At 43.2% G+C, this 14476-nt stretch overlaps 1 pseudogene; it reads right to left on the reverse strand.

Moving 5' to 3' along the window:
- Positions 1–5193: 5193 nt before the first annotated feature.
- Positions 5194–5502, reverse strand: LOC148775853 (U6 snRNA-associated Sm-like protein LSm3 pseudogene; annotated as a pseudogene).
- Positions 5503–14476: the final 8974 nt, after the last annotated feature.

The raw sequence follows: 14476 nt of genomic DNA on the forward strand, positions 1-14476 counted from the left end.
TGCTCATCCATACGTATCTTCCAGGGTGTTACAATGTCAGGTCTTATGTTCAATCATTTAATGCATTTTGAGTACATTTTTGTGTACAGGTTAAGATAGGGGTCTGTCATGTTCCTAGATTTGAAATTGACAAAGACCAGTCCCATTTTCTGCCCAGAGTGCTGTGAAAACCAACACAGAACCAAATATTTCATTCTAAGTAAAAATGTTAAAACTTGCATTTCAAAAGATGAGGATTATCAGGACCAAGAAAAAATGTGCAGTTATAGCTGAGAATCCAGCCGCAGGTAATCCCTGATTTCAACTGAGTCATTTGAAAATATGTTACCTAGAAGACAAATCTTTGTGATACCATAAGTGCTGAGAATAACAAGAATAAATGCAAATCATATGCAAAACCCTACAGCTGGACAGGGTGTTACTGTATGTTTAGGCGATCCATAGCTTTAATACTGCCTATCAATTAGCTTTTGATGAGTCATTACTATCCCATCCTTCCCCCTTGGAGTTGAAATTAGATTGATTTTTCTAGCCTTGAGTTTGATTTCTATGTTTGATGATGTATTTACTTCTAAGACCCATGGTTTCAAAATATCAATGCTTCTATTTATTCTCAGCCATAAATTATCCTATTTTAATTTTGAAAATTACAGTTGCTTACAGTGGCTATTTTTGTTGTGAAGGTGTTAATTATTTTCTGGGCCTAAATTGTGATAGCTGGCCTCATTATCGCAGGTCCAACACTGAGCTCCGTTTATTACTGCTTTGATTTAGCTCCTCTGAGGGACTGACCTAAAATGCCTTTTAAAGCTGAAGAATTCAGTAGTGTGATTGGGTTGTTGCAACAGCTTCCTAACCAGTGTCTCTGGTTTCACGTTCACCCTCCAGCCCACAGTCTGTTCTTAGGGTAGCAGTCAAGTGAACCTTCTAGTGCAAACATCATATCATGTCACTCCTCTATTAAAACCTTCCAAGGGCTTCCTTTCCCTTTGAAAAAATAATTTTTTAAAAAAATTCTTACCTGGATTTCTTAGGCCCTATGTGATCTAACTAACCTCCACTCCACGGCTTGAGTGAATCTCACAGGTACAATGCTGGGCAAAAGAAAACATGGCAAAGAAATACGCATGGCATTACTCCAAAACACTTTTTCAAAAACAGGCAAAACGATGTGTTAAAAATAATAATAGTAGCTATTTTGGAGGAGGAAGGAACTGTAGTGAGAAGAAAAAGGAGCAAGATTTCTGACGTGCACAGTGTTCTATTTCTTGCTCAGGGGGTTGGTACATAGTGTGTTCACTTTATAATTCACTGAGTAGCATACTTCCTATGTATGCACCGCCCAGTAGGTTAACTGTACTTCAGTAAAAATACATGCCAGAGAGGGACTTCTCTGGTGGTCCAATAAGACTCTGCACTTCCACTGCGGAGGGCGAAGGTTTGATCCCTGGTCTGGGAACTAAGATACCACATGCCGTATGGAGTGGCCAAAAAAAAAAAAAAAAGACACTTGCCAGAGAGAGAATAGGAGGTGAGGAAGTAAAGATGGAAAGCATGAAACAGTTCTTTCAAGAAGCTTTACTCTAACAGAGATAAGAGAAATGGAGCAATAACTGAAAGAATGTGAGGTCAAAAGAATTTTTGAGTTGGTTTGTTAAAATGAGAGATATGTTCACTGTGCTCTGGGATCTACCCTGTCTGAAGGACTATCCAGTGTTCAAGAGGGAGAGGGGTATTTCCTAAAGGGACTTAGCATCTCATCCTCATCGAGAGGGGATAAGACTCAGGACTGGAGTAGAAGGTAAGTCTAGAAAGTAGCACAGTAGAGTACAAAGGATCCGACAATGACTGAATTCTATTAAGAAGAGCCTGGGTTCAGGGTAAGGGAGTGCCAGGGTCCCCATAGGGGATGTCAAAACGGTGGGAAAGGAACATGGGAAGCTTAGACTTCTGGTGGTGACTGTATTAAATGACATGGAAAAGCGGGAGAGATTATTACCTCTCTTTAGGAGTTGTTTTCCATTTATAGAGAAGGGGCAATTCTGTGTTGTGATAGGAGGAAGAAAATTGTATTTTCGTGCCCTTCTCATGTCCTCTATGGCCCCTCTGGAGGAGAAGAAAGTCTTGAACTTACAATGCATTCCTAGATATAGAACAGTGAGATTAAAAGTATGTACATTTGACATTTTGATGGACATTGCCAAAGAAGTGATACAAATTCAATCTCCTTTCTACACCTAGGACAGTTTTCTCCCACTCTCTTGACAACACTGTGTTAATGTTTATAATCTTTGCTAAATCTTGTAGGTGAGAAATAGCTCACTGTTATCAATGACTAGTGAAAACATTTGTTCATATATTCACCTCCTTTATGTTTCATCTTTATGAAATGCTGTACATGACTTTTGCCCATTTTTCTCTACTTATCTTTTCCTTATTGATTTAAAGAGGTTTTTTTTTGTATATTAGAGAAACCTGCCACTTGTCAGTCATAATAATTGAAAATTTACAGTGTTCAAGAAATATGAAAAATTACACAGTGTATGTGTGTGTGTTTAATCACATGGGTCTGGACCTCATTGCCATTCATTTTTTAAAATAAGTCAGCACTACAGCAGAAACCAATACAACATTGTAAAGCAATTATCATTCAATCAAAAATAAGTTAAAAAAACAAAGAAGTCATCACTTCAAGTTTACAAAAATATTCATCTGTTTTCTTTAATGACTTTTGGGTTGAGTTTTTAAATTCCTAAATCTTTATTAGGAATTACTTTTGTTGAGTGAAGTAGGAATAAAACTTTATTGTTGTTTTTTTCCTCCTAAAGAGCTAGCAGTGGTCCCGTCATTGTTTCTGGGATAATCTGCCTTCCCTTAACATACTTGAAATGCTGACTTTATCCTCCCTGATTTTGAGAGCACTCACCACTCAGTTATAGAGGAGGCTCATCTGGATCCAGTCACAGACTATCAACCTAAGGACTTTCCTCACTCCTTCTTGGCGCATACACGACTCGGCACTGACTCCTCGGCTCTGAGCTCTAAATCTGGGGTTACATTAATTTGAGTGTCTTACTGTGTTTCTGGGTCTTTCAGACATTAGTTTCTGCTTATTGCTACTGAGTGGAAGTAAACAAGATCAGCGAATAATTGAGTCCCCTTCCTACATTTATTAAAACATTTTTTACCTTGTGAAACCTTTATTAACTCCCTGGAAGTGACTGGTTTTTGAGAATATTGGCTGATGGTAAATTGTTCCTTTATGTGCTCACGCATTCTCTATCTCACCCTCTCTGTCTCTTGCTCCCTGCCCATGTTCTATTCAAGTACTGAATACAATATCCCTCAGCAACATGACTGAAGCTGCTACAGTTAACTGGCCATTAGAAAGAATCCTATCAGAATTATTAAAATAAAACATATGCTTTACGTATTTGCTTTCTGGAAGGTTCATATGAATGGGATTCTCAATTGCTGACAAGGCTGGAGAATGGAGGTCTTGCAGTTATTGGTGTGTGTTCTCTCAGTAACCTTTCATAATCACACTTGACTTTTCTGCAAACGAGAAAGCACTCTTGTCATTACGCCAATAACAGCACCCTTTCCCCACCCAGGGCCCTGAGTAGCCCCTCCCTCGCCTCTACTCTCACTCCCACCTTATCCTTAGTCTTGCTGCTCTATCTGGTGCCTGGCTCCAGTGATTTTTTTCAACCAGACAGGACCAAGACCTCGATCCATGGGTCCCGTTAAGGTATACTTCCTGTCCTCCTTCCTGGCCAAAATTCTCTGGTTCTTTGTCTGAGTGATTCTGGCATATTCCCTCCACTCCCCAGCCCTCACCTTCTCTGTTGCTCAGTGCAACTCTCCAGTTCTATCTCTGCCAACTCAAATGGCCACCAGGCAGCTGGATCCGCTTGGAGAACAACACACAAACACACACTGACTGGTCTTACTTTAGATTCATGACTGTGTTCCCCAAGTGAACCCTTGTGTGCACAGCAACCCCACCCTGCAGGGTTTATTCCCTCTCCTGCTCTCCTAGAAAATCATTTCAAACTCCCTCCTCTCCTCTCAACCTTCCGTGACTCCCACCATCACATCTGTAATCACTCCTGCACCAGAGCCCGGTGGGCAGCCTCCCCTTCATCACCCACCACCGGCTGCACTGCTCTCAAGCTAAACCACTCTCTGGCCACTCCAGAACATTTGCTCCAGCAATTACCCTTCATTTCTTTGTAGTATAAATCTTTCGCCCTTTATAGGATCATTTCTATCAGCATATGGTCATGCAAAAATTACTCCTGTTTGGGGGGTGGGTGGGAAGGGAGGCTCAAGAGGGAGGAGGGTATATGTATACACATAGCTGACTCTCATTGTTGTGCAGCAGAAACACAACACTGTAAAGAAATTATCTTCCAATTAAAAATAAATTTTAAAAATTATCCTGCCTTAAAAAACCCTATTCTAACTCCACATGCCCCCAGCAACCACTCCAGGCCTCAACACCCACTTTGGAGAGCTGTCTGCTCTTGCTTTCTCTCCATCTTCCCATTTTCTCATGGAACCCTCTAATCCGGGGGCTTCCCCGGTGGCTCAACTGTTAAGTATCTGTCTGCAACACAGGAGACCTGGTTTCAATCCCTGGATAGGGAAGACTGCAGATGGTGACTGCAGCCATGAAATTAAAAGATGCTTGCTCCTTGGAAGAAAAGCTATGACCAACCTAAACAGCATATTAAAAAGCAGAGACATTACTTTACCAACAAAGGTCCATCTAGTCAAAGCTATGGTTTTTTCCAGTAGTCATGTATGGATGTGAGAGTTGGACTATAAAGAAAGCTGAGCACCGAAGAATTGATACTTAAAAAAGAAAAAAAGGAAAAAAGGAAATGACAAGTTTAATTTAAAGGAAGAAACCCAGAAATTGTCCAAAAAACAGTGGAGCAAATCAACTCCTGAAAAAGTTCTGTATTGCAGCGATCACATTTATTGGAAGGGTTGGAGAAAATTAAAAATGCTGTTTAGCTGAAGAATTTGTGAGTTATCTACAAATCAACTTATTTCAGGAGTGGGAGAATTCTTAGTAATTTCTTAGTATCAAGATGTACATCGATCTCTCTTTTGAGTATCTTTCACATTCAAAGAGGCAATCACACAGTACTACTCATTTTCCACATGTGATAAATTCTTTTATCAGTCAATTCTCAATGGCAGGGCAACTAGCATAACACCGTCTCCCCAAACAAACAACATCAGAATATTCCATTTTGTTGATTTATATATCTCTTCATGTGTTTCTTCATCAATTTCTATAATTGTCACAGTTTCTTCCACATCTCCCAATATCATATTTAAATATTGATCATAAGCATGTATCCTGCCTCGAAGCTCTCTGTCATTTCTCATCTTCACGTAGATTCGCTCATCCAGGCTGAGCCTGATGAGATACATTGGCTCTTCCACAGTGTTGGTAGTTTGTTGCTGGTCCATGTCATCTGCCATCTTTCAAATCCTTGAATTGATGCTTTTGAACTGTGATGTTGGAGAAGACTCTTGAGAGTCCCTTGGACAGCAAGGAGATCCAACCAGTCCATCCTAAAGGAAATCAGTCCTGAATATTCACTGGAAGAACTGATGCTGAAACTGAAACTCCAATACTTTGGCCCCCTGATGCGAAGAACCGACTCACTGGAAAAGACCCTGATGCTGGGAAAGATTGAAGGTGGGAGGAGAAGGGGACTATAGACGACGAGATGGTTGGAAGGCATCACTGATGCAATGGATGTGAGTTTGAATAAGCTCCAGGAACTGATGATGAACAGGGAGGCCTGGCGTGCTGCAGTCCCTAGGGTCACAAGGAGTTGCACACAACTGAGTGACTGAATTGACTGACTGAGGGAAGATCCCCTGGAGAAGGAAATGACAACCCACTCCAGTATTCTTACCTGGAGAATCCCATGGACAGAGCTTCACGGGCTACAGTCCACAGGGTTGCAAAACGCTGAATACAACTGAGTGACTAAAACCACCAACCACCACCCCAATCCAGCTTCTATGCTCACCAGACCTCCCAAAGCAGGACTTTCATTAACTACTTTTCACCACCCAAGATAAAGCACCATCCTCAGTTGCCTAAAGAGTATCTCACTGATCTTCTCTGGCTTTTGTTCCCAGTCTCTGCTCTGCCCAGTGCTCAGACTGGTCCTTTCATAATGCACATTGGGTTCCATACCTCCTCGGCTCTCCCTTCCTTTGGGAAGAAACCGAAGTCCTAACAATGGACTTTGAGGATGGACACTATGTTGCTCTCCACCCACCCCTCCTTCGCTCCACGCCAGCCTCATGGGCCTCCTTTGTTGCTCTTCACACACAACAAGCCTGTTTCCACCTGAAGCCTCAGTGGTCCCGGTGCCTTCTACCTTAAATGCTCTCATCTCAGATCATAGAATGGCTTGCTCATCTCCCAAGTGATGTCAACTTCTCAGAGAGTCTCCCGTGCCCTCCGTGTCTGAAATAACATCCCAGCTCTAACCTGCCCCAGCTTCCTTCCTTCCTTCAGGTATACATCACAGCCAACTGACATGGCATTTTATGTATTCCCCTACCCCAGCCCCAGCCAGAACCTAAGCTTCTTGAAGTTAGGGAGTTTGCTAGAACAGGGTCTATTACACAGAGGGTACTCAAGAAATATTTGTTGGCTGAATGTATAATGCAAATATATTTTCATAATTCTGCAAAGACACAACTGACACTTTTGTAAAAATTAAAAATGGGGGAAAACCCCCCTAAATTCCTGTCATTGGGAAATTAATTATATTTTGAGGTAGTCTGAAAGACAGACTACAGGATACAGTGTCAAGTATTAAAAAGGATGGAAGTCTTGATATCCTGACATGCAAATATCCACAAATGAGTTGAGGGGATGGGGAGGAGTGCAGAACAAGTGAATATGACCATAATCCTGTAAATCTCAAGGTTTCTTCATTCAAACAGCTCACGTTTTTCTGTAAGTCTGGGAGGAAACTCACTGATTTGTCAAGGGTGATTACCTCCAAAGAGTAGGATTTCAAGAGAAGGGAGAGAGATTTTTTACTGTTTTATACAGTTTTGGTTTAGATTTTATAAACCCAAATTACTTTATTACAAATTAACATATTATTTCAAAAGAAACCGTTAATGGATGTTTGTTGGTGGTGTCTGTGAAGAGGCAGCGAAGTGAAAGTTAGGGAGGGAGATGAACCAGGGGAGATGCAAGCTTTCAGCAAATGTGGGACACAGAACAGCCTGTGCACTAGGGCACGCAAGGCTGATGAAACATTTACTGAGCTCTGACCACCGGAAAGGTGCTATCCTTAGTGACAGGTCCCATGCCTTTTCTCAAATCCTCAGAACAAACTTGCAAGTTAGGTATTAGCTCTAGAGCAGTGGTCCCCAACCTTTTTGGCACCAGGGACCAGTTTCGGAAGCGGGGGCTGGGGATGGTTTGGGATGATTCAAGGGCATTCCATTGACTGTGCACTTTATTTCTACTGTTACTACATCAGCTCCACCTCAGATCATCAGGCGTTAGATCCCAGAGGTTGGGCAACCTCTCCTCTGTAGGATGAGGAAAGTGATTTCTCAGGAGCCCTGAGTAAAGCCCAGAAGCCTTGGTGCCAATTCAAATCTATTGCTGCTTCTCAGGCAGGCCAGCCCCTATGGCTGGGGTGACAGAAGGGCAATTGGGGTCTGGAGATCCCCAACGCTGGTTCAGGCTCAGTAGCCTAAGGAGACAGAGAAGGCAATGGCACCCCACTCCAGTACTCTCGCCTGGAAAATCCCAGGGACGGGGGAGCCTGGTGGGCTTCCGTCTATTTGGTCGCACAGAGTCAGACACGACTGAAGTGGCTTAGCAGCAGCAGCAACAGCAGCCTAAGGAGAAGCCGTATGAACTCTTATTCCATTCCTGCTCCTATATTGCTCCACCTGAGGCTGGCAGGGAAAAGATACTGCCCTAGAGGAGAGTCAGGACCTCACATGTCACGGTCAGGGGCTAAAGGAGACCCACAGCTCAGAGGAAGCCCAGCATCCTCCATGTTTAGGGTCCCATTGTTAGGAGCCCTAACATCTGAGTAGCCAGGATAGGCCTGAGACCTTGCTTAGACCTAAGTTTCGATTTCCTGGAGACAGGGTGGAGGCTAAGTTCACAGAAACTCCTCCCTAAGAAGATCCCGCCAGCGCCAAAATTAAGAAACTCCTCCCTAGAAAAGTCCCTCCGGCGCCAAAAATCAGGCCAATCAGAGGAAAAAGGGAAATCCCCCAGAAAAACCCCACGCGCGTATAAACTGGCCAATGAGCTTCTGCCAGCTTGATCTTTTGAAAATAGGTGCTTATGTAATCTAAGACTATAAAAACCGCTGTGACCTGGGCTCGGGGCTCTTGTCCCACTTCACTGCCCTGGAGGATGCATGAGCCCTAGCTCGAGCTAGAAATAAACCCCATTCTTGCTTTTGCATTGCTGCGAGTGTCTTATTCTACCAGTATGGGGGGAATGGACTCAGGGCATAACACCATACAGCTGGGAAGGATGCCCTGCAACATGTGGAGAAAGCTGCTCTTCCCAGGACACCAAGCTCTCTCTGGGTGGCCGAGAGGCCCACAAGTAGGTGCCCAGTGCCCAGAGCCAACGAGCAAGCCAGGGCATCAGGCGTGGAGGAGACGGCCCTAAGGACCAGGAACAATGCAGCAGTAGAGCCATGTTTTGGGAGTCTGGCCCGACCAGGAGAGGACTGCAATCACCAGCGTTCAGCAGTGCCTTTGTTTAACTGGGAGCAGAATGTCCGTGTGTAGACAGTGAAAAACAATTTTCAGCTGGAAACCTGGCTTGGCCTGGCGAATGGGATCTGATTAGTGTTTTTGAACTTTGATTAGCATTTGAACGAAATACCCAAATGACACAAAGCCAATCCTAGTAGCAGAGACTTAACATTTTTTACTCTCTTTCTCTAAGGCAGTCAGGCACCTTCTTTTTGCAAACTACTTTGGGCCTCTGATAAGCAAATCACTTCTACAAGCACCCTCATATTCCCCTCCTGGAAACCAGGCCGGAGGAGGTGGGTCCTGGGAGAGTTAATTTACATCACTGGCTGCTGGGCTGGAGAAGTGGGAGCCTTTACCCAGCCTCACTGGACTAGGGCCAAGGGCAGATCCCTTCACGTGATCTCCCTGGACCGGCTTCTGGAGCTGACAGGATCCCGCCCCTGAGAGCTGAGATTTTATTGCCCCTTTTGTTGTAGGTTTTCCATTTTAGGGAGAACTGATAGCTGAGGCTAAGAATAAACACATTCTCTGCCAGTCAGATTCTGTGGGGAGGTTTTTTAAAAGAACCTGGCCAACAATATTTATGTTGAAACAGCTCTTGGCTTCACAGCGTGAGGGTATGGGTGGTCAAGAAAGGAATTCCCTTCTCCGCATACAATACTTCTCACCCATCTCAAGAAAGCTGGGGAGTATTTGGAACTCAAAGTAAATTCTGCAGTAGTTTCTTGGTTGCCTAAGATTAGGATTAACCCTTTAAAAAGTCTTTTTATGCCAACACGGACCTTCCCAGGCGGTTCAGCAGTAAAGAATCTGCCTGCCAATGCAGGAGACCCAGGTCTGATCCCTGGGTCAGGCAGATTCCCTGGAGAAAGAAATGGCAACCCACTCCAGTATTCTTGCCTGGAAAATCCCACGGATAGAGGAGCCTGGTAGGCTACAGTCCACGGGGTCACAAAAGAGTCAGACACAATTTAGTGACTGAAAAGTAAGAACAACAATGCCAAGAGGATATTTTCATAATTAAACTTTTCAAAAATTGATTTTTTTTTCTAAAGAAAAAAATTGGTATCTCACTCTCTTGTCAATGGCTTTGACACATTTTCGTCCAGGTCCTGACTCACTAACCCAATAAGAGTTTAACTTCTTTTCACACTGAAATCCTTTAGCATTTTATTCTTTTTGGCCACACCACGCAGCATGTGGGATCCTAGTTCCCTGATCAGGGACAGAACCCAAGCCCCCCACACTGGAAGCATGGAATCCCAACTACTGGATCACCAGGGAATTCCTAGCAACTTAAATCATTATTTCACTAGTTAAATGTCATGAAGGGTAGTTCAGTCACAGTGCTCCACTAGGTGACAAAAATCAATGCTTTAACCACGCTGGCTGCCTTTGTTTTTATTATAGTAAATAAAACCTTTAAATAATCCCAGAAGGAAACTCCTATGGATTTTCCCACTTTTAATGCTTTAGAAACAACAGACTTGGGAATGTTAGAATACCAGAACATGAGATAACTAGTATTAGTCCAAACCAACAGATGGGGGAAAAACGAGTTTATTCTTGTTCCTGTGCACCTGTCCTAATATATACATGGCTGTGGGAGATTTCCCACTTCCCCATAGTTTTCAGCCCAACAGTGAGATTAACTTTAGGTTTACGGGGAAAATAACCTGCAAGGAGTTTTCACGGTGTTTGCCAAGTTGAGACCTGTTATTGGAGATTTAAAAATGATGTGGAGTCTCGTAAGTCCTAAGTCACAGAATTTTTAAAACTTTGGTTATTATTTTGAAGAACACAAGAAAATAGCTTGAGACGGGATACAGGAGGGGGAATTCAGTGTTTTAGAAAACACACCCTCACATAGCCTATCTGGGGAAGAGAGAAGTGGAAAGGAATTTCTGTCTGCGAAGACTTCTTGGGATAGATGGTTTAGCAGACACCTTTTCAGAACCAGTGTATCTGTGCACATTAGAAGTCTATTTCACTGCAGTACGCAAGCCCACCGAGTTGACAATCTGACCTCTTCAAACAAATGTTTGCTTTGAGCAAAAATGAAAAATGCTTTTTTCTTGAGTTTGATGAGTAAAATTCAGCAGCATACAACATACTATGTAATGCAGTTTTGTGTATATGTGTGTGTATCTTCCTGTTTTTTGCTTTCAAAAAGGATATTATTCTGGGATGTTAAAAATCCCCCTTGAAAAACAGAGATAAGAGGTTTCTCTGTCTTGTATAGGGGTGTCACGTTTCCATAACGATGAAAGCAGCTCTTGATACCTGATTAACCAAGGGCTTCCTGTTTCCTCATTCCATGTAATAGGGAGATAGGCAAAGGGGAAAATAACAGGGATAGAAAATTGCAAAGGCTCAGGTTTGGTTTCAAGGATTTTGTGATGATAAGTATCCAGAGACATGATATGTTTTCTGGTGTTAGTTATACTGCAAAAGGGGCTTTCTGCTTTTAACAATCCCTGTACTTTTACAAACATAAACATTTAATAAACTTGAGAAAGCACCTCCCTTCATACAAATTTTTACACAATCAAGATAAGCGCAAGTGAGCCAAGCAGACCTCACTTTCGTGGTTTTCACTCTTTAGTTATTTCTACTGAAACATCCCTGGGTCCTCTCCCGGAGCCTTTGAATTGCCCCACAGCTATGCTCTGACCTGATCATCATTCTAATTTACCAAAGCAGTTTCTGAAACTCATCTCCTTAGCAAAACTTTTTCTGTCACCCAGTGGGGCAGTAATGATCCTCTCCCATGAGCTGCAGAAATTTGGGAGGCTGTGTTCCTCCTGCTTCATTCCTTGACATCTGCTCTCAAGACACTTCACTAGCACGTTATAAATCTAAGAGTGGGCTTCCCTCGTAGCTCAGTTGGTAAAGAATCTGCCTGCAGTGTAGGAGACCTGGGTTTGATCCCCAGGTCAGGAAGACCTGCTGGAGAAGGAAAAGGCAACCGACTAATAAATCTAAGAGTGGCCCTCAAACCTGGCAGTGCATCAGAATCATTCTATGCTGATTACTGGGCCCTGTTCCAGAATTATGGAACCAGAGTCTCTGAGACAGGAGTCCCCAGATGCATGGTTTTCATAAATCCACAAGTGCTTCAGGTTTAGAAGTCTATGACGTTTTACTATGTCTATTCTGTTTCCCTGGTGGCTCAGATGGTAAAGAATTTGCCTGCAGTGCAGGAGACCCAGAGTTCGATCTTGGAGTCGGGAAGATCCCCTGGGGAAAGGCATGGTGACCCACTCCAGTATTCTTGTCTGGAGAATCCCATGGACAGAGGAATCTTGTCCATGGGGTTGCAGAGTCGGACATGACTGAGCAACTAACACTTTCACTTTTTACATTGTTTCACGTCCCCTCTGCATATCTGCATCTGTTTATGTGCACTGGGTGTTTTTAAGGATAATCAGATGCCAGCAACATCTTGGGCAGTGTTGTTATAATATGAATTCCTTGGTACCGCCATGAGCAAGCCTGCCAATCTGACCGTGGGGTATGCTGCCTGGGAATGTGTATTTTAATGTGCTGCCACTCTCCATCCCCCAAGTGTGGGGGACAAACTGGAATACCTATAGGGACCGGGCAAGTCATTCCAATGAAGGAAGCAAGCTGGGTGAGATGTGACAAGAAGGAACCTGATGCCCAATATAAAGGGCCAGGTACTGCTTACCTGAGCAATGTGCTGCTATTTTGCCAAAGCAGAAATAGATCCAATGTTGCCTATGTTTTGAATTTTTCAGAAGCCAGAAATTCAGAGAAATTTAATTTCTCACTGGGGTTGGGGAGAGGGGGAATTGGATGAAAGTGGTTTCAAAAGGTACAAACTTATAAGATAAATAAGCACTAGGGATATAATGCACAGCATGATTAATATAAATAACCCTGTTGTATGTTATATATCAAAGTTGTTAAGAGAGTAAATCCTAAGAGTCATTATTGCAAGGAAAATTTTTTTTCTTTGACTTTGTATCTATATGAGAAGTTTAGGATGTTCCCTAAACTTACTGTCCTAATCATTTAATGATATATGTAAGTCATTATGCTGTACACCTTAAACTTATACAGTGTTGTATGTCAATTACATCTCCATAAAACTAGAAGAAAAAATAAATTAAACAGTAAACACAGCCGCCACAAGCAAGTTGTACCCTCTGCCTTCGAGAGTTCTACCCATGTCTTAAAACTCTGGTAACTTGTAGTGTCATGCGACACTTGGGGCCTGACCAAGTGACTTCTCATGATGAACTGTAATAGAATTGCAGGGTTAGAAGGCCCTTGTGCGTCACCCAGGCCATCATTTAATGACTGAATTCCCACTCCTGGCCACATTTTCCTACCTCAGGATGAAGACATCCTAAACCATCTCTCATTCCAATCCCTGCCTCTCTGTGTGCGCAGATCTGTTTTTTTTGCCACCTCGATTAGGATACCATATACACACCCGATGTAGCACATTCCCAGATGAAACTGTCATCATCCAATGCCATCCCTTCAAATGCTCGTATTCTTGTCCCCCCAGTGAGCTATGTGTGACCTGTCCAGCAACCAAAGCCCGAGACCTGGGTGTTATCCTTACTACTTTGCCCTCTTTCACAACCTCAATATCAGATCACCTACCACCTCTTGCTAATTCTTCCTTCTTAATATCAACCAAATTTGCCTCTTCTTTTCATTCCCATTGCCAGTGACTTATTTTAGGCCATCTCTCATCTGAATTACTGAAATGGCCAGTCCTTCCCCTGCCAAGTTGGTTTTAGCCCTGCTTTGATTCATTCTGGCTTTAACTCACCAAAACCAGAATGGTCACCCTAAAATGCAAATTTGATGACATCAATACCATGACAGCAATGAGGACTAGTCAGAGTAGAGACAGGGCAATATCAAATGGCCTTTGCCTGTCTCTCCCTGCTCCATTCTTCCTCGATCCCTTGCCTGAACTCTCTTCACAGCCACATACAATTACCTTCACTTCTCCAGGCGTGTTACATTGTTCTTTCCTTTGTTCCTTCACAAATGAGATTTTCTCTGCCTGAAAACTCATCTCCCTAACCAGTCCCCAAAATCTCCACAGCTTGGCTTAGTTTATGCCTTCAGTTCAGTTCAGTTCAGTCGCTCAGTCGTGTCCGACTCTCCGTGACCCCATGAATCACAGCACGCCAGGCCTCCCTGTCCATCACCAACTCCCGGAGTTCACTCAAACTCATGTCCACAGAGTCGGTGATGCCATCCAGCCATCTCATCCTCTGTCGTCCCCTTCTCCTCCTGCCCCTAATCCCTCCAGCATCAGGGTCTTTTCCAGTGAGTCAACTCTTCGCATGAGGTGGCCAAAGTATTGGAGTTTCAGCCTCAGCATCAGTCCTTCCAATGAACACCCAGGATTGATCTCCTTTAGAATGGACTGGCTGAATCTCCTTGCAGTCCAAGGGACTCTCAAGAGTCTTCTACAGCACCACAGTTCAAAAGCATCAATTCTTCAGCGCTCAGCTTTCTTCACAGTCCAACTCTCACATCCATACATTACCACTGGAAAAACCATAGCCTTGACTAGACAGACCTTTGTTGTTGGCAAAGTAATATCTCTGCTTTTTAATATGCTATTTAGGTTGGTCATAACTTTCCTTCCAAGGAGTAAGTGTCTTTTAATTTCATGGCTGAA

The sequence above is a fragment of the Moschus berezovskii genome, chromosome 13, assembly GCF_049115385.1.
Source record: "Moschus berezovskii isolate FMDL1 chromosome 13, NW_MosBer_1.0, whole genome shotgun sequence".
Lineage (NCBI taxonomy): Eukaryota > Metazoa > Chordata > Mammalia > Artiodactyla > Moschidae > Moschus > Moschus berezovskii.